The sequence below is a fragment of the Sciurus vulgaris genome (genome assembly GCF_902686455.1).
Source record: "Sciurus vulgaris genome assembly, chromosome: 14".
In the NCBI taxonomy this organism is placed as follows: Eukaryota; Metazoa; Chordata; class Mammalia; order Rodentia; family Sciuridae; genus Sciurus; species Sciurus vulgaris.
The window spans coordinates 29,843,662-29,868,639 of NC_136475.1; the positions used below are offsets into that span (position 1 = coordinate 29,843,662).

The 24,978-nt window shown below is 39.0% G+C and overlaps 1 protein-coding gene across 1 annotated transcript in view; it reads right to left on the reverse strand.

The window, feature by feature from the left end:
• The window catches only part of TPRKB (TP53RK binding protein), a 67,124-nt gene extending 50,394 nt beyond the window's left edge, over positions 1-16,730 (reverse strand). Inside the window, exon 1 of the mRNA XM_079111495.1 lies at positions 16,708-16,730. The gene's annotated coding sequence lies outside the window, so the exon portion shown is untranslated. The remainder of the gene's footprint in view (positions 1-16,707) is intronic.
• Between the last annotated feature and the right edge of the window lie 8,248 nt (positions 16,731-24,978).

Sequence of the window (24,978 nt, forward strand, 5' to 3'; positions counted from 1 at the left end):
ACCTGAAGCCAGGTCAGTTTTCTGAAAAGCTGGTACTATCCCTGAAAGTTAAACCCTCAGCTTTTAAGGTCATCCAGAGATTGAAAATGTTCAGTGAATTAGAGACCACCATTGGCTTTTTATAAAAAATAATCCTAAAATGTACAGAAACTATGGTGCAATTCAGTGACTGATTTGAAAAAAAGAAAAAACAGGCTACTGAATTGTACTTGCCCTGAGAGGATTCCTGATTCTTAAGGCACTTAGTCAAGGTAAACATTATGTGAATTGGGTGATGACTCAGTTCAACCATAAAAACTACTGGCAGTCTTTCCAACTGTCATGAATGATGGCAATCAAGAAAATAGGAATCGGATAAAATGATGAGTATATCTTGATCATTAGAGGAATCTGGGGAAGGCAGGAATTGACTTTCAAGCAGTCACTTAAAGAAGTCAGCTTTGATGGAAATCCATTTACAAGTACACCGTAAGAAGGGAAGAAGGGCTGGGCTGTGAGGTCTGAGATTTTGACAGTCACCCCCATTTACCAGGCAGGCTTATCTCCCACTACTGTTCCTTCCTATGTATTCTAAGTTCAGGAAAATTGAACTGTCATGTTCCCAGGACATTCCCTCCACTGCCTTATCCAATGAGATTTTTAACATTTGCCTTCTATTTAAACTGTTACTGCCGTCCCAGCACTTCTTGAAGTCTTTCCACTTCCTCTCCCTTCAATCAGATTGATTCAGTTCTCTGTAAAACTCCCAGAGTTCCTTTTATCTGTAATATAAATTAGATCACTTACCTGATTGTGTAGTCATTTGTCAATAACAATCTGCACTTCCTGCAAGGATGGACCTGAGTCTTGCTCAAGTCTGATTCACATTTGTGTTCCCTGTAGGTTGAGCACAGTGTCTACTTGGTATGAATTTAGTAGGCAAATTTACTGAATTGAAAGGAAACCTTAATTCATCATCTGCAGATGTCATCATCAGAGTGCCAATTGACTGTGCATCTCGTGGTCTGATTTGTCACCTCTCTGGCGGTTCTGACCTTGCTGTTGAATGTGCAGAATATGCTTTTAAACTTTTTTTTTTTTCATTATGAATACTTGGCTGTGAAAGGTGCTTCCTAACCTTAGCTTACTAGCTTTATCATAAGGTTTCTCCATGGTGTTCAGGAACTGGGCCCATCCTTGGCATCCTGAATCAGTTTTAGAAATTCTTTGTTCATGCATTCTTAGAGAGACCAGACTTTTTTTATTTTAGGAGGTTGGAGTTTGGGATTTAAACTTCCTTCTAAAGAATATTCAGAAACAAATAACTACCTAAGTCATTTTCCATTATGAAGACTATATTATTTTATGCCTCCTTGAAAGTCATACTCTAACATTCTTATGAGTTCAAAGAGAGGTGAAAAAGAAAACATTCAGTTGAAAGGGGAGGTTATTTTTTAATCCTCCTTTTTAGATTTTGGCAGAGAATTTTTAAATACCTTAGAAATGTTTTGGAAAGGAGTAGTTTACCCTTGTCTGACGTTGAATAAGTAAAGCCTACTTTTTCTTGAAGTATTGAGAACATGAACTCAAAGTGCAAAATTTCTTATAAATCGGATATAGTTGAGATACAAGGCACAATTGATCCTTCTCTCGCTGGGAGCCTATGAAATGAATAAGTGACATGCTTCCAAAATACAAGGTGGAACAGGTATAGGACAGGCAGTCCCATTCCAAAAAGGAGAAACAAATGAAGAACAGAGTGATTGGAACAGGTTTAGTAGTACATACCTATGATCCCACTACTAGGGAGGCTGAGGTGGGAGGATTCCCAAGTTCAAGATCAGCTTGGGCAACATACAAACCAAACATGGGAAAACAACATTAAGTCTTAATGTTGGAGAACAATATCTTTTGATTCCATGTCCTGCATCCTGGGTACACTAGGACAAGGGTTGAACCCCCAAGGCCTGAGACAGCCCATTCCTATATTTTCTGCTGAACTCAGTTTACCCAGAACTCTCATGAGTTATGCCCAAATTTGTCCAGAATGGAAATGTGGGCTGATGGCTCTCTGGTTCTGGTTCTTTAGGCACTGCACACCCACTCCTCCTTGCCAAGGCATTGCCTCAAAGGAGACTCTCTTGGGTGGCTCTGCTCCTATGACATTTCTCTCAACAGGCCCTTAGAGTATCTGCAACATACTTTGAAATCTAGGTAGAGACCACATGGCCCCACAGCTCTTAGGGGAATTGGCTTATATGAATATGGAGGCTGAGAAGTTCCATAAAAGCATTTTTTGCTAGATGAACACCCTGGAATGCTGGTCATGTGGCTCAGTCCACATCCAAAATCTTCAGAACCAGGGCAGCTCATGGCATCATTCTCAGTTTGAGTCCAAAAACCTTAGAATCCAGGAGCCACTGGTGCATGTCTTAAGAGTCTAAAGTCTAGAAACCCAGTCCTGATTTCCAAAGATAGGAATAGAAGAGTGCTTTTACTCTGCCTATGTTGTGATTCTGTCTGGGCTCCCACTGTTTGCATGGTGCCTACCCATATTGAGGGCAGATCTTGCCCACTTAGTCTGGAAAACCACACATCAGTTTTCTTCAGAAAACCTCTGAAAGTTACACCCAGAAATAACTCTTTACCACGTATATATTCCTTAATGCAGTCAAGCTGACACATAAAATCAACCATAACATCTAATCAGCTGTGGTCTCAGGCTGGAGAAGAGATTTTATGACACTTTTTTGATGTCATGAGAATGAGATGACCACTCAATGTCTGAAGTTGGGGTGATTCCAGTGACTTAGCATTGTTCTCCCAATGCTAGCAGCTGTAAGCTCTGCTTGGAATGATTCAGCCTCATGGTCTCAGACTTTTCCTTTCTCCATTACAGTTCCTATAATCAATGGATTGCACCATGTGGTAGTGCCCGGAAGGGCGTGAACTCAGTTTCTCCAGTTAGCCAGTGCCAACACTGTTCGGGGAGTAGAAACGTGGAATTCCCAGTGAGAAACTGGAAAAAAAGAAGAGAAAAAAGAAAAAAAAAGAAAAAGAAAAAGAAAAGAAAAACAATGAAAAATCAAACTCTTTCCTGAAGTGAGACTTTACTTTTCTTGACCTCCCATAACTCTCAGAGAAGATGTTCAGGGACAGTTTCTATTTGCATCAAATTCTCCACACATGCAACCTTGGACTATCCATTATAGACCCTTTAGATCTGTTGACTCTGTATTTGATTGCTTTTCAGATTCTCTTGAATTGAACTGATTATTATTATAGTTAGAAACAGCAAACTCTAAACTTAGTAGGAAGAGTTAGCCACTACCTATACCACCATGTTCTAAGCACCTACTCTGTGGTAGGGCCTAGAAATATATGTAAGGCACATAGTTTACATTCACAAAAGGTGTCCAATCACATTGGAGAGATGGGAAATATGCAATAAAACAGATAGCATTCTGATCGTATGTACCATACAAGCACTAGGAATTTTGAGAAAGGAAAGAGCACTGAATGCAGGCACATAGAGAACCCATTACTAACTGCTGAATGAATCCATGAATGAAGTGGAACAGACTTAACCCGAGTTTAATGAAGGACTTAACAGTGAGAGGAAAACTGCTTTAGACATGAGCAAAGCATCAGAGGTAGGTTAGGGGTTGGTCATAGCATCTCTGGTACTGAAGAGCCCCCAAGAAATACATATTGGCAGACAAGGTCGTGACCCACTGAGGCGAGGGATTCAGGGAACACAGAAGAGACTCATGCTGTGGTGGGAAGTAACGTTGCTTGTGTAGATGTTTGACTTTCCACAGTGAGGTTGCAGGAGTGCACAAGAATCGTGACAAGCTGTTTTCAACTTTGGCAGATGAGGAATGAATTTACCATTACCCACATTCTCATCCCCAAGCAAAGTGCTGGTATGATTATTGCAACACAGAGAAAGAGAACTTTTCCTCATACAGGATCAGCAGGGTCTCATCAATCTGGGCGGGATTCACGTAAGCAAATCTCAGCTCTCTGAGGGTTCGTCTCTGTTTGTGTTATGAACACTGCTTGTTTCTTGTTTTCAACGGATGGTACATAGGTTATTTATTGTTTTCCTCTCCTTTGGATACAGTTCCTAGTACACTCGAGTGCTTATACTAAGAAATCGGCAAAGTTTTCCAGAACCTCTGGCAGTGGTGTTAGGTACAGCTAATGTGCATCCTCTAAACAGAAAATGGAATTCCCACTCAGTTACACCTTACTACATTCTGGTAGCTACACTAATGTGGAAAAAACAGATGAGTCTTTCTGACTATCTCAGTCACAGTAGATCACTTCCACTGGAACAGCTTCAAAACTTCCCTCCACTCTTACAAAACATCCATTGCTTAGAGCTGCCTTTTCAGATGGGCTCAGTGCCAAACAACTCTGCTACTTTACTATGTTAACTGTGACAGAGATGAGTCAATGTCACTGAGGCTCTGTCACTAGTTCAGTCAAACATTACAAGAAGAACGTATTTGGTATAACAGGAATAATTTTGAACATGGATAAGACTTTACCAACTTCCTGGACACTATCATCAGGGCACAGTGCTTCCTACACAAGGGGTTTTACTCCTGTGAAGCATTCCAGTATGAGTGCCTTCCCCTCCTGGATGGCCTCTGTTGTTGGTCACAATTCCTTCAGCTTGTGAGCTGGATTTCTTTTGTCATTTCTCAGAGGTGAAGCCGCCTCTTTACATCAACCATAACTTTCAAGTGTAGAGTTCTTCAGAGTATGAAAGAGGTGCTGCAGAATTGGCTGCTGTGGTTCTCTGGACATTCGCATCAAACCTCTGGCAAGCAGTCCTCTGGAGACAACTTTGGAATCCATGAACTCTGTGTCTAAACTGATTCACTATGTAGGATGGCTGTGCACTACTGTACTGTCATTGGAGAGTAACAGTACTTTCTTGTTGCACTTCAGTTTGGATTTGAATGAGAAGGATATGACAGATATGTAAATTATAACCTTCCAGTAGGGGTATTATTTGCTCCTGGGATGTTCTACTCTGCATTCCTCTGCCTGGATACCAGTAAACTGAACCAGCTCTGATATAGTATGCACAGGTAATGTAAAAATTTGATGCTGCCAAGAAAAATGACTTTTTACAAAAGGCAAAATCAGGAGTTCAATTTCAGCAGCAAGACTTATGAAGAAATTTATCACTAACTGACAACCAGGTGGTTGCCTATGGATATACAAACCCTTTTGAGAAAGGAACATATACTGACCTCCAAATCCTGCAAAAAGTTGGAGTATTGGAATACAAAAAGAAGTTAAATTTAGTTTTACACCCTTCTCTTTTAAGCTATGCTGCTTCCTTTTTGCTGCAGGAAAGCCCAGATGAAAGGACAATAAACATGAGCTCTACTCAGGGGAAGAAATGGAATTGGTATTTGGAGTATTTATTCTCAGAGGTTACAAGGCTTGAAACATTTCATAGGAAGCAATATTCATCATTTTTCTGTCCCATGATCAGAGCTCTCCCCTTATCAGAGAGCAAAACCACCATGGTAAATATTAAATGAATGTTGACATACAAAGTGAACACATCAGACTAAATTCTTTCCTTAAGGCTAGACAGGCCAAGTAGTTCGACTTTTGTTTCCCCTATTCATTTCATTAGTACACTGCCATCAAGTAGTACTCAGAATGGCCTCCTGTCCATGGCTCAGGAGGGCCTTAGTGTGGCCAACTGTATTTCATCATTTAAATCTTAGCTTATTGGTGAAAAATGACCTCTTCATCATGCCCTGCCTTCCACCAATTTATAAATGAAGGGACACATCTGCTTTGTGGTGGATTGTTCACATTTTTGTATACTATGAGCTGCACTGATAGAAGAGAGCAAGTAACATATAGTGCTAGTTAATCCACAGACATACTTTTGCATACTCTGCTGCCTCTGTGAAACCTCTGTGGATATTGACATTTTTTCTTATGTGAACAAGAGCAGCAGTGCCAAATAGGATACAACACATATGACTCTAAGAGCCCTGAGTAGCTGATGGCCTGGGCCTTCACTGGTAGGAATTTGTTAAGGGAAGGAAGGAGAAGGGATAGGGAGTAATCAAGATATTTCTGTTCATACTGATACGGTTTCATTAAACTATTTTATTTGTGTGTATGTGTATGTGTATATATATACATTTTAAATGTTTACGCCTAAGTAAACTAATGGCAACTTTACTCTGAGAAGGAAATCTGAAGCTTTTTATGAATTTCATATTAAACTTTCTTGTTGAAAATACAAAATTTTGAGGGCTGGGGTTCTTGCTCAGTGGTGGAGAGCTTGCCTAGCATGTTTGAGGCGCTGGGATCAATTTTCAGCCCTGCAAATAAATAAATGAATAATGTCCATCAACAACTAAAAAATAACTTAAGAAATAAGAATTTTTGCTCCAGTATTACTGAATAACTCTGCTACTCTTAATAAAATTCATATCATTTTAGAGGAATGAAGCTGAATTTATCTTTGCATTGAAGGGCACATCCTCAGTTTTTTTCTATTCACTAAAACAAAAACTGTATAATTGGACAGTAGAGATCCCACTCATCTATTCATAGAGTGAATTAATATGTATTGAGTTCCTTACTATGTGCCAGGTATTCTTTGGTGTGCTGGTTATATAGCTGTATCCCATACAGAGTATCTTCTTTTATAGAGTTTATGTTACAATGAAGAAGAAAGATAAGGGCTGGGGAGATAGCTCAGTTGGTAAAGTGCTTGCCTTGCAAGCACAGGGCCCAGCACAGAGCCCTGGGTTCGATGCCCAGCACCGAAAAAAAAAAAAAAAAAAAAAGATAATAACCATATAAGCAATATATAATATCAGGTGGTAAGAAAAAAAAGCAGGCATTAGGGATAAGATGGGGAGGTGGTTGCTATCATTTATAAGGTGGTTAGAGAAGGTCTGCCTGAAGAGGAGATAAAGGCAGAGAACCTCCTAAGCATATGAGCCTACTGACTAGGAAAGAGCATTCTACACAGAGGCAAAGGCAAGTATAAAGGCCCTAGAATGTTTACCTATGTGGCATATTTAAGGGACAGCAGAGGCTGGTGAGATTATAGCATCATTAAGAGGAAAGAGTGGGAAGAACTAGGAACAAAAGGCAGAGACTACTTTATGAAAGGCCCATTTAGCCTGGTATGGCTATGTAAATCGAGGTCATTAGTGAGACTGAGAAGAAGATGGCATTATTTGGATTACCTATGTGAAATATGAAGCTGCAGTGTGAAGGTTAGACTGAAGAGGATTGAGGTGCAAAGCAGGGAATACTTAGGTCTTACAGTAGTCCAGGCACAAGTCTTAGGCTAGTCTCACAGATGATAGAGAAGTGTTTAGATGTTAGATTCAGTCTCTATTTTGAAGGCAGAGAAATTAGGATTTACTGATGGCTTGGGTATTAGGTGGAAGAAAGAGAGGAGTCAAGGATGAGTCTTATGCCTTTGTTTACGTGAACTAGATGAATTCTGAGATAGAGATGAAGCATATTGGAGGAAAATGAGTTTGGCAAAGCATGGAATCAACTTCTATTTTGTCCACATTGGGTAGGAGATGCTGAATAGACAACTGGATTTCAGGGTATAATTTAGGGCTTGAAATTTAATCTGGGAGTCATTAGGAAATAACCATGGCATTAGATGAAATCACTTACTGCAGCTGGAAAAGAGAAAATGGAAAAGGATCAAGCCCTGGGGTGGTCTAACATTAAGGAGTAAAGAATAGGAATAGCAAACAAAAGACTGAGGACTTACCAATGAACCTGAAGACTAATAAGAAGACTGGTATGCTGGAAGTCAGGTAACAAGAGGGTTTCAAAAAGGTGGGAATATTTCCAAATGTTCTCATAAAAAAGTAGAAGCTCAGAAATATGATCTTGTAAGAGAGAATAGACTAGTGATTAGCAGAGGCCAGGATAAGTTGGGGAATGGAGTTTGGAGTGAGGATAGTTTACAGGTGAATGGGTGCAGCTGGGGACAGCACTGTAGGGTAACTGTTTGACAACAATGAAGTGCACATTTCAAAATGGCTCCTAAGTCCTGGGGTATGGCTCAACAATAGAGCACCTGCTTAGAAAATGTGAGGCTGTGGGTTTGATCCTCTGTACCACATATAAATGAATAAAATAAAGGAACATCTACAATGAAAAATATACATATATTTTATTGATATATATAAAATTAGAAGTGCAGTCTTTAAAATAGAAAAAAACAGGATTTAGAATGTTGTCTAAAAGAAAAAAATAGTATCTTTGATATGTAATATATATGCCAATTACCCTGATAGTTTTATTGTGTGTATATATATATGCATATATATGTACTGAAGTAGCACACTGTACACCATAAATATATACAATTATATATCAATTAAAATGTTTTAAGTCAAATAATAAAAAAATGCAGTTCCTCAAAAATATGGAGGAGAAAAAAGAAAGTGAAATATGTAGTCACCATGTTGTATACAAAATCTTTAAATATCAAAAAAGAAATTATGGGCCTCTTCATATTCCTGTATTACATTTACTTATTTACAATGCTGGAAAGAAATATCCTTACTTTGTGTGAACTTCAAGTGTTCCCCTCAAGGTTGTAAACAGCTTTTACTTGAAAAGGAATTTGGAGCCAGTTATTGAGAAGGCCTAACATGACCATACCTTTCTTCATGGACCAGGTGTGACTGTCCATGCTCACCAAGAATTCTCCAGTTTCTTTTCTTCTCAGACTCATACTACACAAACCACCTTTATCTCCAGTATTGACCTACACACTCACTTTTCCTACCAGATGATGCTAACAGAGTCAATAGCTACAGTATGCTCTCCCAAGTTTCATGAGTGAGTACACAGGACTTGGTTCTAGGTGTTACAGGGACGAAGGAGCAAAGAAAATCTCAGAGCAAAAGGTCTTTATACTTGAGACTTGTTCTTTAGAATATATAGAGATTTTGGCATTAACTGGCTGGTATCTAAAATGATTCTTGAAAGCCCCAAATTCTGACAATCCTTCATTACTTGTTTTAAAAGATATATAAGCAAAAGTTTTGTTGCTTTTCTAAGAGAATCCAGGCGCAGTTGCCCATGCCTGTAATCCCAGCAACTTGGAAAGCTACAACAGGAGGATTGATCCTCAGCAACTTTTTGAGAACCTGTCTAAAGAACAAAAACAAAAACAAAAACAAAGAGCTGGGAATGTAGCTCAGTGATAAAGCAACTCTGGGTTCAATTCCCAGTATCAAAAAATTTTAAAAAAAATTTTTTTAAAAAGTCCACCAGAAATTTAGAGTATTTGCCTTGAAGTGAAGGAAGTTCCAAGAGTTCAATGTTGTAGTAAAGAATTTCAAATTTATCTTTCTACACAGAGCCAGCCACAAGTCCCCGAGCCAGCGGAGAGCTCCGACTTGCAAGCAGCCTCTGAGACCAGGGCAGGGCAGCCAGAGACTTCTCCAGGCACCCCTGCCTCCTCCGGACCCAGGCTTTTCCATGGGGCGATCCAAGATGGCGGACTAGAGGGTGACTGCATCTCCAGTCGCTCCAGAACCCAGGATTCAAGAAGGGGAGGCACTGAGAGACTCAGACTAAAATAGAGCCACGGGGTGAGTCTCCCACTGGGTGAAGCTCGGCCTTGGCGGCAGGCCCGGATAGGGGTGGCTTATCAGAGTCGGGCAGGGCAGCTAGAGTCTTCCCCAGGCAGCCCTGTGCACTCCAGTGGTGGGTCCTCCCACACGGCCACCTTCTCTGAGCAGGCCCCCCAGTGACAGCCTTTCCACACAGAGCCAGCTCCAAGCCCTGGAACCAGTAGTGGGCTAGGGGCAGCTTTCTTCAGAAGCACTGCATTATCAAGTTACTCCAAGACTTTAGGCTACTGAAGGCTGAGAGGTGATACACTGGAAATCTACAGGATCACTATAAGCCAACAGAAGAAATCTGAAATATCTCAGAGTCCCACTGACATCTGACCAATATGAGAAAACAAGGGAAGAAAATGTCCCAAACAAACCTAGATACTATATCAATAAAACCCAATGACAGCACAGCAGAAGAAATGTCAGAAAGGGAGTTCAGAATGTACATAATTAAAACAATCAGGGAAGCAAACGAAGAGGTGAAAGAGCAAATGCAGGCACTGAAGGAGGAGATGAAAGAGCAAATGAAGGCATTAAATGATTGCACCAATCAACAGTTAAAAGAGCAAATACGGGAAGCAAGAGATCATTTCAATAAAGAGTTAGAGATATTGAAAAAAAACCAAACAGAAATCCTTGAAATGAAGGAAACAATAAACCAAGTTAAAAACTCCATAGAAAGCATAACCAATAGGATAGAACACCTGGAAGACAGAACCTCAGACATTGATGACAAAATATTTAATCTGGAAAACAAAGTTGACCAAACAGAGAAGATGGTAAGAAATCATGAACAGAATCTACAAGAATTATGGAACATCATGAAAAGGCCAAATTTAAGAATTATTGGGATTGAGGAAGGCTTAGGGAAACAAACCAAAGGAATGAACAATCTATTCAATGAAATAGATTCAGAAAATTTCCCAAATCTGAAGAATGAAATGGAAAACCAAGTACAAGAGGCTTATAGGACTCCAAACATACAAAATTACAATAGACCCACACCAGGTCACATTATAATGAAAATACCTAACATACAAAATAAAGACAGAATTTTAAAGGCCACGAGAGAAAAGAATCAAATTACATTCAGGGGGAAACCAATAAGAATATCAGCAGATTTTTCAATCCAGACCCTAAAAGCTAGAAGGGCCTGAGACAATATTTACCAAGCCCTCAAAGAAAACGGATGCCAACCGAGAATCTTATACCCAGCAAAAATTACTTTCAGATTTGACGACAAAATAAGATCCTTCCATGATAAACAAAACCTAAAGGAATTTACAGAAAGAAAGCCGGCATTACAGAACATTCTCAGCAAAATATTCCATGAGGAAGAGATGAAAAACAACAATGCAAATCAGCAACGGGAGGAACTAGCCTAAAGGAATAGCGAAATAAAGGAGAAACCAAATCATGTCAAAAAACAAAAATGAGTCAAATGGCTGGGAATACAAATCATATCACAATAACAACCCTGAATGTTAATGGCCTGAACTCATCAATCAAAAGACACAGACTGGCAGATTGGATTAAAAAGAAAAATCCAACAATACGCTGCCTGCAAGAGAACAATCTCATAGAAAGAGATGGGAAAAAACATACCATGCACACGGACACAGCAAAAAAGCTGGAGTATCCATTCTCCTTTCAGATAATGTGGACTTCAAGCCAAAACTAGTCAGAAGGGATAAAGAAGGACATTACATACTGCTTAAGGGAAGCATAAATCAGCAAGACATAAGAATCATAAACATCTATGCCCCAAACAGTGGCTCATCCATATACGTCAAACAAATCCTCCTCAATTCCAGAAATCAAATAGACCACAACACAATAATACTAGGCGATTTTAACACACCTCTCTCACCACTGGATAGATCTTCCAAACAAAAATTGAATAAACCACAGATCTCAACACAATCAACAATTTAGACTTAACCGACATATATAGAATATACCATCCAACAAAGAACGAATACTCTTTCTTCTCAGCAGCACATGGATCCTTCTCTAAAATAGACCATGTTTTATGCCACAAAGCTACTGTTAGCAAATACAAGAAGACAGAGATACTACCTTGTACTCTATCAGATCATAATGGATTGAAATTAGAATTAAATGACAGAATAAAAAAAAGAAACTTCTCCAATACCTGGAGATTAAATAATACACTATTATATGATGAATGGATAACAGAAGACATCAGGAGGGAAATAAAAAAATTCTTAGAAGTAAATGAGAACAAAGACACATCATATCAAAATCTCTGGGACACTATGAAAGCAGTACTTAGAGGAAGATTTATTTCATGGGGCGCATTCAACAAAGAAGTAGAAATCAACAAATAAACAACTTAACACTACAGCTCAAAGCCCTAGAAAAAGAAGAGCAGACTAACACCAAATGTAGTAGAAGACAGGAAATAGTTAAAATCAGAGCTGAAATCAACGAAATTGAAACAAAAGAAACAATCGGGAAAAATGAACAAAATAAATAGTTGATTCTTTGAAAAAATAAACAAAATTGATAAACCCTTAGTCACACTAACAAAGAGAAAGAGGGAGAAAACTCAAATTACTAAAATTTGGAATGAACAAGGAAATATCACAACAGACACCAGTGAAATACAAAACATAATTAGAAGCTATTTTGAAAATCTATACTCCAACAAAACAGACAACTTCAAAGACATCAACTAGTTTCTAGAGACATATGAATTACCTAAACTGAACAAGGAGGACATACACAACTTAAATAAATCAATTTCAAGTAATGAAATAGAAGAGGTCATCAAAAGCCTACCAACAAAGAAAAGTCCGGAACCAGATGGGTTCTCAGCCGAGTTCTACAAAATCTTTAAAGAAGAGCTCATTCCAATACTCCTCAAAGTATTCCATAAAACAGAAGAGGAGGGAACCCTCCCAAACTCATTCTATGAAGTCAATATCACCCTGATACCTAAAGCAGACAGAGACACAGCGAGGAAAGAAAATTTCAGACCAATATCCTTAATGAACATCGATGCAAAAATTTTCAACAAAATTTTAGCAAATCGCATACAAAAATATATGAAAAAGATAGTGCACCGCGATCAAGTGGGTTTTATCCCAGGGATGCAAGGTTGGTTCAACATCCGGAAATCAATAAATGTCATTCACTATATCAAGAGACTAAAAGTCAAGAATCACATGATTATTTCAATAGATGCAGAAAACGCATTCGATAAAATATAGCATCCTTTCATGCTCAAAACACTAGAAAAAATTGGGGTAGTGGGATCATTCCTTAACATTGTGAAGGCCATCTACGCTAAGCCCATGGCCAATATCATTCTAAATGGTGAACAACTGAAAGCATTCCCCCTAAAAACTGGAACAAGGCAGGGATGCCCTCTTTCACCACTTCTATTCAACATTGTTCTTGAGACTCTAGCCAGAGCAATTAGACAAACCAAAGAAATTAAAGGGATACGAATTGGAAAAGAGGAACTCAAACTATCCCTGTTCGCTGATGACATGATTATATATTTAGAGGAACCTGGAAATTCCACCAGAAAACTCTTAGAACTCATAAGTGAATTCAGTAAAGTAGCAGGTTACAAGATCAATGCTCATAAATCCAACGCTTTTTTATACATAAGTGATGAATCTTCAGAAAGAGAAATTAGGAAAACTACCCCATTCACAATAGCATCGAAAAAAATAAAATACTTGGGAATCAATCTCACAAAAGAGGTGAAAGACCTCTACAATGAGAACTACAGAACACTAAAGGAAGAAATTAAAGAAAACCTTAGAAGATGGAAAGATCTCCCATGTTCATGGATAGGAAGAATTAATATTGTCAAAATGGCCATACTACCAAAAGTGCTATATATATTCAATGCAATTCCAATTAAAATCTCAATGATGTACCTTACAGAAATAGAGCAAGCAATTATGAAATTCATCTGGAAGAATAAGAAACCCAGAATAGCTAAAGCAATCCTCAGTAGAAAGAGCGAAGCAGGGGGTGTCGCAATACCAGATCTTCAACTCTATTACAAAGCAATAGTAACAAAAACGGCATGGTATTGGTACCAAAATAGAAAGGTAGATCAATGGTACAGAATAGAGGACACGGACACAAACCCAAATAAATACAATTTTCTCATACTAGACAAAGGGGCCAAAAATATGCAATGGAGAAAAGATAGGCTCTTCAACAAATGGTGCTGGGAAAATGGAAAACCATATGCAACAGAATGAAATTAAACCCCTATCTCTCACCCTGCACAAAACTCAACTCACAATGGATCAAGCACCTCGGAATCAGACCAGAGACCCTGCATCTTATAGAAGAAAAAGTAGGTCCAAACCTTCAACTTGTTGGCTTAGGATGAGACTTCCTTAACAGGACTCCCATAGCACAAGAAATAAAAGCAAGAATCAACAACTGGGATAGATTCAAACTAAAAAACTTTCTCTCAGCAAAGGAAACTATCAGCAATGTGAAGAGAGAGCCTACAGAGAGGGAGAATATCTTTGCCGCTCATACTTCAGATAGAGCGCTAATATCCCGAATCTATAAAGAACTCAAAAAACTCTACACCAAGAATACAAATAATCCAATCAACAAATGGGCTAAGGAAATGAACAGACACCTCACAGAAGAAGATGTACAAGCAATCAACAGATATATGAAAAAATGTTCAACATCTCTAGTAATAAGAGAAATGCAAATCAAAACTACACTAAAATTTCACCTCACCCGTATTAGAATGGCGATTATCAAGAACATAAGCAACAATAGGTGTTGTCGAGGATGTGGGGAAAAAGGTACACTCATACATTGCTGGTGGGGTTGCAAATTAGTGCAGCCACTGTGGAAAGCAGTATGGAGATGCCTCAGAAAGCTTGGAATGGAACCACCATTTGACCCAGCTATCCCACTCCTTGGCCTATACCCAAAGGACTTAAAATCAGCATACTACAGAGATACAGCCACATCCATGTTCATAGCTGCTCAATTCACTATAGCCAGATTGTGGAACCGACCCACATGCCCTTCAGTTGATGAACGGATAAAGAAACTGTGGCATATATATACAATGGAATATTACTCCGCCATGAGGAATGACAAAATTATGGCATTCGCAGGCAAATGGATGAAATTGGAGGATATCATGCTAAGTGAGATAAGCCAATCTCAAAAAACTAAAGGACGAATGATCTTGCTGATAAGCGGATGAGGACATATGGGGGGGGGTAGGAGGGGTTAGCGTTAGGGTTAGGTTTAGGGTTAGGGATAAGGAGGGTGGTAAGAATGGAGGAAGAAAGGAATGTATAGAGGGAAAAGAGGGGTGGGAGGGGTGGGGGGAAGGGAAAAAATAACAATGAATCAAACAACATTGCCCTACGTAAATTTATGATTTTTAATTAAAATTAAAAAAAAGAGAAAAAAAAGAACTGCTAACATAAAAAAAAAAAAAAAAACTGCTAACATCATACAAAGTGATGACCACTCATTTATAAGCTTCCTTGGAGAAGAACAAATACACTGTAACTTCAGAAATTATCTTGCCACAAAAAAAAAAAAAAAGTAAGTCTGAACATGATCAGGCTTGATTGAAGTACCAATTTGCAGACAGTAAAGTCGAAAAAAATATTAACAACACATGGGGATGCAATTGTCAAAATCTATATGTCACAAACACTACCTGATTAATACATAAATTTCAAGGTGTAATTGGAGGAGTTAGAGAGACATGAAAGGGAATCTGTGGATTAAATAAGACATAAGAGTCTTAACAACTAATTGCAACATGATGGTATTTTATGACATTTAGGGGCTAATTTCAAGTTTGAGCACTGAAGGGTTATGTGCCATTCAAGAAAAATCTAGAAAAATTCAAGAAAAAAAGTACCTATATTAAATACACATACCAAATAGGTAGAAATAAAATTATATGACACCTGATACTTGCTTTGAAATATTACAGAATGGGGTGAAACAGGCAGGGGTACAGATAAAACAAGACATTCATCAGTTGATAAACATTAAAGCTAAGGCATTAGTGGGTATACAATAAACACCTATAAGTATTATGTCTCTCTGTATCTGTGTGACATTTACAATAACAGCTTAAAAACAAGATGACACTGCAAAAGCACAGCTATTTCTCAGAAGGTCAAACACAGAAGCACCATGTGACCCAGCAATTCTACTCCTAGTCAGACATCTAAAAGAACTGAAGGCAAGGATTCAAACAAATATTTGTACACCAGCCCAGCATGGTGGCACACGCCTGTACTTCCAGTGACTCAGGAGGCTGAGGCAGGAGTATCACATGCTTGAGGCTACCTTTAACAATTAGCAAGATCCTAAGCAACTCAGTGACACCCTGTCTCAAAATAAAAATTAAAAAGAGCTGGGGATAATGCACAATGGTTAAGTCCCTCTGGTTTCAATCCCCAATACCAAAAAAACCCAAATAACAAACATTTGTACATCAAGGTTCATAGCAGCAATATTTACTATAGTCAAAGAAACAACCCAAGTGTCTATAAACAGATAAAGGATAAACAAACATGGCACATGCAAACAATGAAATATTTAGCCATGAAAAGAAATAAGATTCTGATACATGTCACAAAATGGATGAATACTGAAAACATAATTAGTGAAATGGGCTAGACACAGAAGGACATGGATTATTATTCATTTCTAGAAGTGCCAAGAACAGGAAAGGTTATAGAGACAAAAAGTAGATTAGAGGTTACCAGGGGCTGGAGGAAGAAAAGGGAATTACTGTTTATTGGTTACTGAGTTTTTGGTGAAGATGATGAAAAATATTTGGGTACAAACAGTAGCAACGGTGACCAAATGGTCACCATTTTGTCTCATTTTGAGATAGCAATTAAAAGCATGTAATTAAGAAAACCATTTGGTTTCCTTTTAAAATTATCATTACTCATGAAAGAAGGCCAGGCTTCACATGAGAATAAGATGAAAATTATGAAATCATTACTGAATTACTATGAATTATTTTAACATCATAATAAAGAATGGTGCACACCTGCAATTCCAGCAGTTTGGGAGGCTGAGACAGGAGTATGGCAAGTTCAAAGTCAGCTTCAGCAACAGAAAGGCACTAAGCAAGGCAGTGAGACCCTGTCCTCTAAAAATAATACATAATAGGACTGGGGGTGTGGCTTAGTGGTTGAGTACCCTTGAGTTCAAGTTCAATCCTTGGTTGGAGAGGAAAAAAAAATCCCTTCAGTTAAAGGTTCAATTTACGTGACTCATAATGGTACTGAGTATTCGTTAAATCAATAATCATCTAAGCTCTTCATTTTGTTCTCAAATTTGCTTAAAAAGATCCAGCGGAAAAAGTTTTCTTCTGGAGCAAGTTTGGCTTCAAAATTCTGTCAGAGAGAATGAAATAGAGAGACAATGTGTGCTAAAATCTGGTTATACATTTATTCAAATCTGAAGATACCAACAAACGATAAAAGGAGGGTTTCTACTCTTCTAGAAGCTAAATTATAAACCTCTCTTCCACTCATCTGAAGGAAGAAAGAAGCTCACTCTATATGTAAAAGATCACTCTATATAAATATATGTGTTACTTACATTCCACATACTAAATGACTTGTGAACATCCGAGTCAACATTAATATAGCTTATTAAAAAACCCTACTATTTATGTAAGTTTTGGAACCTAATTCTGATTCACAAAGTATTTTTGGACAATTTTAATGTCCATTGAATGTCTCAGGATAGTAATCACCTGATCAACAAAGTGAAGACTATATTTTGTTTTGTTTGGAAATCTATTCAGTTGTTCACTGCTTTGGAAATACGACCTAGGTCACAATCTATATTTGTAGATCTTGCATTCATAGTATAAACACCTGTTCTTTTTTAATATTCTAGTGTGCAAATGCTCATTAATTTAGATACTGAAATATACATTAATTATAAATTTAGTATATTATTCATAGTTATGGCATTATAATGATTTCTTTGAAAGTTTGGTTTTAAGTAAATTATACTGATCTACAAACATTTATGAGGAGCAAAGGGCATATTAAGAAGCATTTGCTACAAAAGGAAAATGGAGTATGACAGGGTTGAAAACCAGTGTTCTAATAATTTGTTCATATATTCATAGCCTATATTAAAAATAGCAGCCCAAATTTAAAAAAAACATTGATGGGAAACAATTTTCAATAGACAGCCACAGTAGTATTGGCTGATAGTTCACCAGAACATATAGACTTCTCAGTAGATAGTAGTGAGAATTTACCACAAAGAACCTCATGGAGAATCCTCAGTTATACAGATTCAGTTAGGTACTGCCTTATTTGGTGCAGCAGGGGAAATTAAATCTAGAAAACCAACCTCAGAAGTAGCAGGCTGCTCCTGGAGGAGAGTAGGAAAAGATAGTCACCAAGACACGGTAAAAAATAGGGAAGCTGTTACTTAATATTATTTTGGAAAGTAAGTATTTTAGCTGAATTCCATATGCTAGAGACAGACTCAAAGGAAAGAGATTGAAGAACTTTCTCCATATTTCCACTTTGGCTGCAGTTGGTCATGCTTCTAAATACAACGTGGTATGAAGCAATGGCACAAAGGGTCACGGGTGTAAGCAGACAAGCCACCAAGCAGATCTGGCACTGAGAAGCAAATTGCAAAAGCTGTGCATCTTGGCCAGCAGGTGGGAATTCTTCAGATGCAACCCAAATCACTGTAATTTCATAAATAATATCCCTGTATAGAATAATCTTTCCATGGCATGGCTCTGAGCGCTAAGAAGTAAATTTACCTTGAAGTTTTTAAAGTACGCAAATCCAAGATGTCACTATACAGTGGACGCAGTTGGGTACCTTTTAGTACCTCTGTGGTCTCAATAAATATACTCTGAATAAAGGTCACCATGATCAAGACAAAACACAAAAAGTTCACCAATCCCAACAAACAGCATGATTTAAAACAAGATTAATTCTTAACATCTATGTGCAGGGCTGGGTATGTGGCTCAGTGGTAGAGTGCTTAACTAGCATGAGTGAGGCACTGGGTTTGACACTCTCCACCACATAAAAAATAAATAACAAGAAGGTATTGTGTTCATCTATGACTAAAAAAACCCACAAAAAAGCAAAAACAAAAACAAAACCCAAAAAGATTCATTTGTAAATAAAATTACTTTTCCCATTTAAAAAAAAAATGTTTGGCATCACAATTTCACTGTGGTGTACCAGGAATCTGGCAAAGTTTGAGCCACCCTTGTCAGGTGTTGGTTCATTTTTGTTTGTTTTTAAATATTTTCCATTTCAAGGAAGGTAGTCCAATAGAGTGGCCAAGCACAGACGCAATGAAGTCAAGCTGCCTGAATATCAACACTCTACTTCCCCGTGCCCAGCCCTGGCTGTGTGATACTTGGACTATATGGATGCCTGAGTTGTGACTCTTAAGTCCCAGAGGGTTCCACTGCTTGCATATGTGTAAAAACCACGTCAGATGAGTGAAGATGGCAGAGACAATGTCCACTCTACTTTACAGAGGCCAACTGTACCATGTTTATGAGCAGCTACATCCCAAAAGAACCTCTCCAAGCAAGGAAGCTCCCCACCACAGAAAGTCCCAGCTTGATAACCCCATCCCTCTGCAGAGTCTGTGCTGCTCCTCTGTAGGCCACCACCACCCAAATTCCTGCTGGCTATGTGGCCCAGGCAGAAACCTGAGAGAAAAAGAGCACACCTCACCTGCAGGTTCCCACTTAGAGGCAAGGATACTGGGGCTTTTAATCCCTACCCCAAAGAGGAACTTATATTTATGCTGTACATGTTGAACAAAGTTTTTTAACAACTTGTAGTGAACAATTTCTTTTCTTGCGGTACTGGGGATTGAACTAAGGGCCTTATGCTTTTTTTAAAAAAATTATTTTTACTGTAAATAAATGGGATACATCTTGTTTCTCTGTACATGAAGTAGAGGCATACCATTTATGTAATCATACATTTACCTAGTTTAATAGTTTTTGATTCATTCTGTTATTCCCCCCCCCCACCCGCCCCTCTTTTCCATCTATACAGTCCCTCCTTCCTACATTTTTGCCCCCTTCTCACCCCCCATTAGGGCCTTATGCTTTTGAGTCAAGCACTCTACCAAATGAGTTACACTCTCAGTCTCAACTACTTTTATTTTATAAATTTCATCTAGTGTTAAAACATATACATATATTAAAATTCCATATTAATTTCAAAAGAAAAAAGAAAAAATACCCCAGTATTCCATATGGTGAATTTAGATTTCTGAAAGAATACAGAATTAACTTTTGCTTACCTTTTGCAAAGGAACTTTGAAAGCAGTGAAGTCTTTGAAATCAATTCCAACTGGGAGATAGTCTTTCCACCTAGTAGATATATTCTTTGTTAGCCAAACTGTATGTTAGCCTTGTCTCCCTGGCACAGAATAAAGGATTCTGGAAAGCCAGAGTCACACCCACACATCATGTCCCCGTTCCTCTGCTTTGCTTTCTGCTAAGTAACTTATGCATCCCTGTCTGGTAATAATTCCTTCTTCTCATCTGCCCGTCTTGAAAACAGATCAAAGGCAACAAAACAAAGGCCTCCACAAATCAGGAATAGCTAAAATCAGATGGCCAGAACTTCTGTATCCCTCACAAACTCTAACCTTAGTACCAATACTAAGGAGTTATTACAAACACAGTGCAACGCTTTAAACTCAATTCTTTAACTAAACATATGTTTTAGTTTTCATACAACTGACAGCATCAAATTCAATCGGTAGGGCATTTAAGGTTTATTTTTTGAACAGAAAACTCTTCAAATAGAAAGGGACTGTGAACCACACTTAAAAAGGCTAGGAGTCAACTCTGAAAAGTATTATTTGAGCTCACTTCTGTAGGACAAGTTAGAAGTAAGTATGGTGAATTCAATATATCTCAAGCACAGAAAGTCCAGAGCAGTAAGAAGTGGGGCTGGAGAAGCAGAGAGGATCCCACACCACACAGGGCCTCACAGACCATGTAAGGAGATTGGTTTTTTTATTCTTAAAATAATGCTTTACACTGATGTCTATGACCTACCTCACAATTCCATTTCAATTTCACCATTGTTTGGGTGCTGAGGCTAACCCCATGAGCACTTCACTGAGCTATATACCCACGCTTTTTTTTTTAATTAGAGAAAAGGTCTCACTAAATTGCTGACCCTGGACTGGAACTTGTGATCTTCCTTCCTTTAGGTTCCCAAGTAGCTGTACAGCCATGCACCACTGTGCAGGGTTCAATTTCAATTGTTCATAATGACCTATTTAAAAGATTTGTGAAAAGAACAGACTGGAAGAAAGTAAAGGATAGATATATGGACACTACTGCACTCAACTGCAACAGATCAGGCAAGACCTCCGTTAGGATGCTGAAGGAGAAGAGTTGGCAGATTCAAAAGATATTCAGGAGATAAAATTAGAGGAACTCAAAGAAGTTTGGAAGGGAGGAGAGGAAGATTTCGAGGAGTAAACGGTTCCACTGCACATAGGCACACAGCCTCAAAACTGACCATCTGGGCATGTAGAGGAAGGTCTCAGGGGCCACCCGTTAGGAAGCACCTGTGTGCCTTCCGTGATTCCTGCCAAGGACGCAAACCTACTTTTCATGAAAGGTCTCAGGCAGGTACTGAGGGATTCATTCGAATTTAAATCTTGTTACTCATATTTTCTGTGCCAAGCAATAACACGACCTGAGGAATTCAAGGGGACGTTCCATCTGGACGATTAAGGAGCGTCCCCAACACCATGGCCCGCCTCAAAGGCATACCTGACCCGAGGAGAAAGGAACACAGCCTCACTTAGAAAAGGGTGGGGCGGATCACAGAACGCCGCACTCCATTCCTTTCAGCTTCTGCTGGAAGCGCGGCGAGGGTCAAAGGCTTTAACCCCGGGCAGACGGGCCAAGCTCGCCGCGGCGACAGGGCGAGGCTGAGACCACAAGACCTGGAGCCCACCCAGAAGCTACGAGGCGGAAGGGCCAACCCAGCAGCAGGGCATATCACCTTACCGGGATGCGGTTTCCGCCCTTCCTCTTTGCTGAGGGACGTCCAGAACAGTCGCGTCCCTGGCCTCAGCCCCTGCGGAGAGGATGCCATTGGCTCATGTGGGCGCCGAGATGCCGCTCACCCAATGCCAAGCGGGTCAAGGCCGTCACTGTGGCGTCCTCGGTGCGGGGGAAAAAGATGCTGGGTCGGGAGCGTGCCGGGCACCTACCCATGGTGTGCGGGCCGGCGCCACTGTGCCTGCGCCACTTCCCGTCGTGATGGGACACGCCCACTTGCTGTGTTCCTCGACTTACACACGGGGCTCTGGCGCCCACAGCGCCCTCTTTAGCCGGAGGCCTGTAGCACAGGTCTGTGAGTTCCAGTGAGCACTCCTGAATTCAAAACTGCTGGCCCTGGAATAAAGAGTTAGGTCCCACTGCACCCAGTTCCTTATGTGTTCTTCTAGATGTTTCCAAGTGTTTACATTTACAATTTTGTATGTCTTTTATAGATATTTACTTTCACATATATGTATAGCCTCTTCCTACACAGCAGCAGCACACCATACGATTTCTAACTCTCTCTAGAATACTGATTTTTCTCAGTTTATACGTGGATGGCCAAGTTTTTAATGACCACAGTGCATTGCATGCATTGTAAGTAACATAACTGAAAGTATCATCATTTGCTTACCCAGTCCCATATTGATGAACCTCTAGATGTTTTCACGTTTTTTGGTTTGGGTTTTGGTCTTCTCTTACAGGCCATGCAATGACTATCCCTACACATACACAAAACTATATCTAAATTTCTAGAAATAGAATTTCTGGAATGAAAGAGACACACACTTGAAGTTTTGAAAGATACTGCCTAATTGACCTCCAAAAATTATATCAAGCTATACTCCCATTCCTGGCCATACGTTTACTCAGTTCCTATCACATGACAGGTATCATGCTAAAAGTAGATAAGAATTGGATATGTTTTAGCAAATACCAAAACCAAAACAAAAGTGAGAGACATGAGAGTGTAGCTCACGTTTAATATCTGCACAAACTTATCAGATTGTGGGATTGAACCTGCTAGGAAAACTCTCAATTCAGCTACAAGTAGATGAGCAAAGAACAGTGTTTCCCATCTGAGTACGAGACCAAGGACTGAATTCCAGATTAAACTGCAAATAGTTATTATAGCAATAGTTGTTCAAAATAATTTCTATTTTTCTGTTTCTAATTTTAAAAGCACCTTATATGCACTGTTATTATTTTCACAACAATTTTAATTTGCAAACTTACTTTAGGCACATTCAAACTTGACACTAATATATAAAATATTCTTTTGGAAAATAGGAAAACATATCTGAGAGGTATATGATGGCTAGAAGGCATAAATGGTCCATATGTTTATAAACATGACAAAATACAAAATGTGACATAAATTTCTCTGAAACTAGAATAGCTATATTGGTCTTGCACTTTACATTTTCAAACAGACACATGTAGGGCAAGAACAAACTCAGTTATAGTTGCTAGGAGAAAATCCAGACCTAGGCTGGGTAGAGTTTCCAGAAAGTATGGGAAGTGTCAAAGAGTAGGCCTTTTAGAAGAGTGAGTCCAATAAGAAGTAAAAGAATGTCTTCACAGATCCGTAGTGCACAGGAATGGAAGATGGAGACAGGAGTAAGGGATATTAAGAGCATCAATAAAGTCATTGACACTAATAAAATGTGACAGTACCTGGTAGGGCCTAGGTATCATATAGAGACCTAAGGGTTTCTAGTCTTTAATAAAACCCAAAAGAGAATATGGAGAGAACATGGAAGGATGTCAGGGATAGATGATGTGGGTGTGTAACAGCAAGATGAGTCCTAGTTATTCTGATCAGTACTAATTGCTGGGATTGGGTTGTCTCTGGGACAATGCCCTCATTATAAAATCTCAGGGCTTATGTCAGGGGAGGACATTTGGTGCACAGTGGTGAACCAAAGCTCTTTAGGTACCTCCTTCCACATTTTAGACTTGTTTTAGAGGCTGAGTTGATGCTGATACTGTAGCTAGAATTGAGTGGATGGAATATGAAGGGTAAATAGTTATCCCTGGGGACCAGGAGAGGCAGACAGATTTGCCTAATTATAACTGAATATTAAACCTGAATATTTTAGTATGTAAAAATTATATTGCTATAAAAAATGAACTTACCACATGCTATGAATTTTGATTTCGAATGTCCCTAAAGGCCCATGTTGTGAAGACTTCCCCTCCAGCTTGGATCTATTGGGAATTGGTGGAACCTTTAAGAGGTGGGGAATAAATGGGGCACAGTGTTGTATGTCTATAATCTCAGCTATTTGGGAGGCTGAGGCAGAATGGTCTCATGTTCCAGGCCAACCTGAGCATTTGAGCAAGACTCTGTCTGAAAATAAGATTTTAGTGGAGGGGCTGGTGATAGCTCAGAGTGCTGTTGGGTTCCCTAAGCAGTACTGGAATAAGAGGGTGGGGGGCCTAGGAGGAGGGCAAGAGCTTGGGGTCGAGAATTGAGCTCAAAACCTCCTTCCTCTCTCTCTCTCTTTCTCATCCAGGTCGTGAGGTCAGCAGCTTATTCCACCATGCACTCCCATCCATGATGTTCTACCTTACCAAAGTCCAAAAGGACCAGGGCCAAGTGACTATGGCCTGAAATCTCTAAAGTAAACATTTTCTCTTTATCAGGTGATTATCTCAAGTGTTAGTTACAGTAACAGAAACCCAACGAATATACCACATTCCTCACAATCTTACACCTACCACCTTAACCTGTAGTAGCTATGGATTTAGTTCATTGCTATGAGAACATAGGGAATGATATCACTTGCTGATGTACTTCTTGTTAGGCCTACAGTACCACCAGTACTGTAATACTACCAGTAATATAGAAGTAAGTTATCTGAGATAAAAGGGGGAACAAAAGCCTTGAAAAAGTTTACATAGTCCAAGATATATCTTTTCATTGCTAATCCTTCGACAATTTCTTCTCAGGAAAGCATTATCCCACACAAAACTACCAAAAATATCATATAACATAATAAGCACTGGAAAACATGTGAGAAATAGACCTATAAATGAAATATTTATCTTCATATTTAAACTTTATATATGATACATTTATCATATATATGTTTGTCTTTCTGTATGTTCTAGACCTGTTGAACCACAAACTATCCACCCTCTGACCCTAGGAAGTCCCTAGACAGATCAATCCAGGCATCCTTAAGATCTTACCACCAATGAAAATAATTAAATCTATAG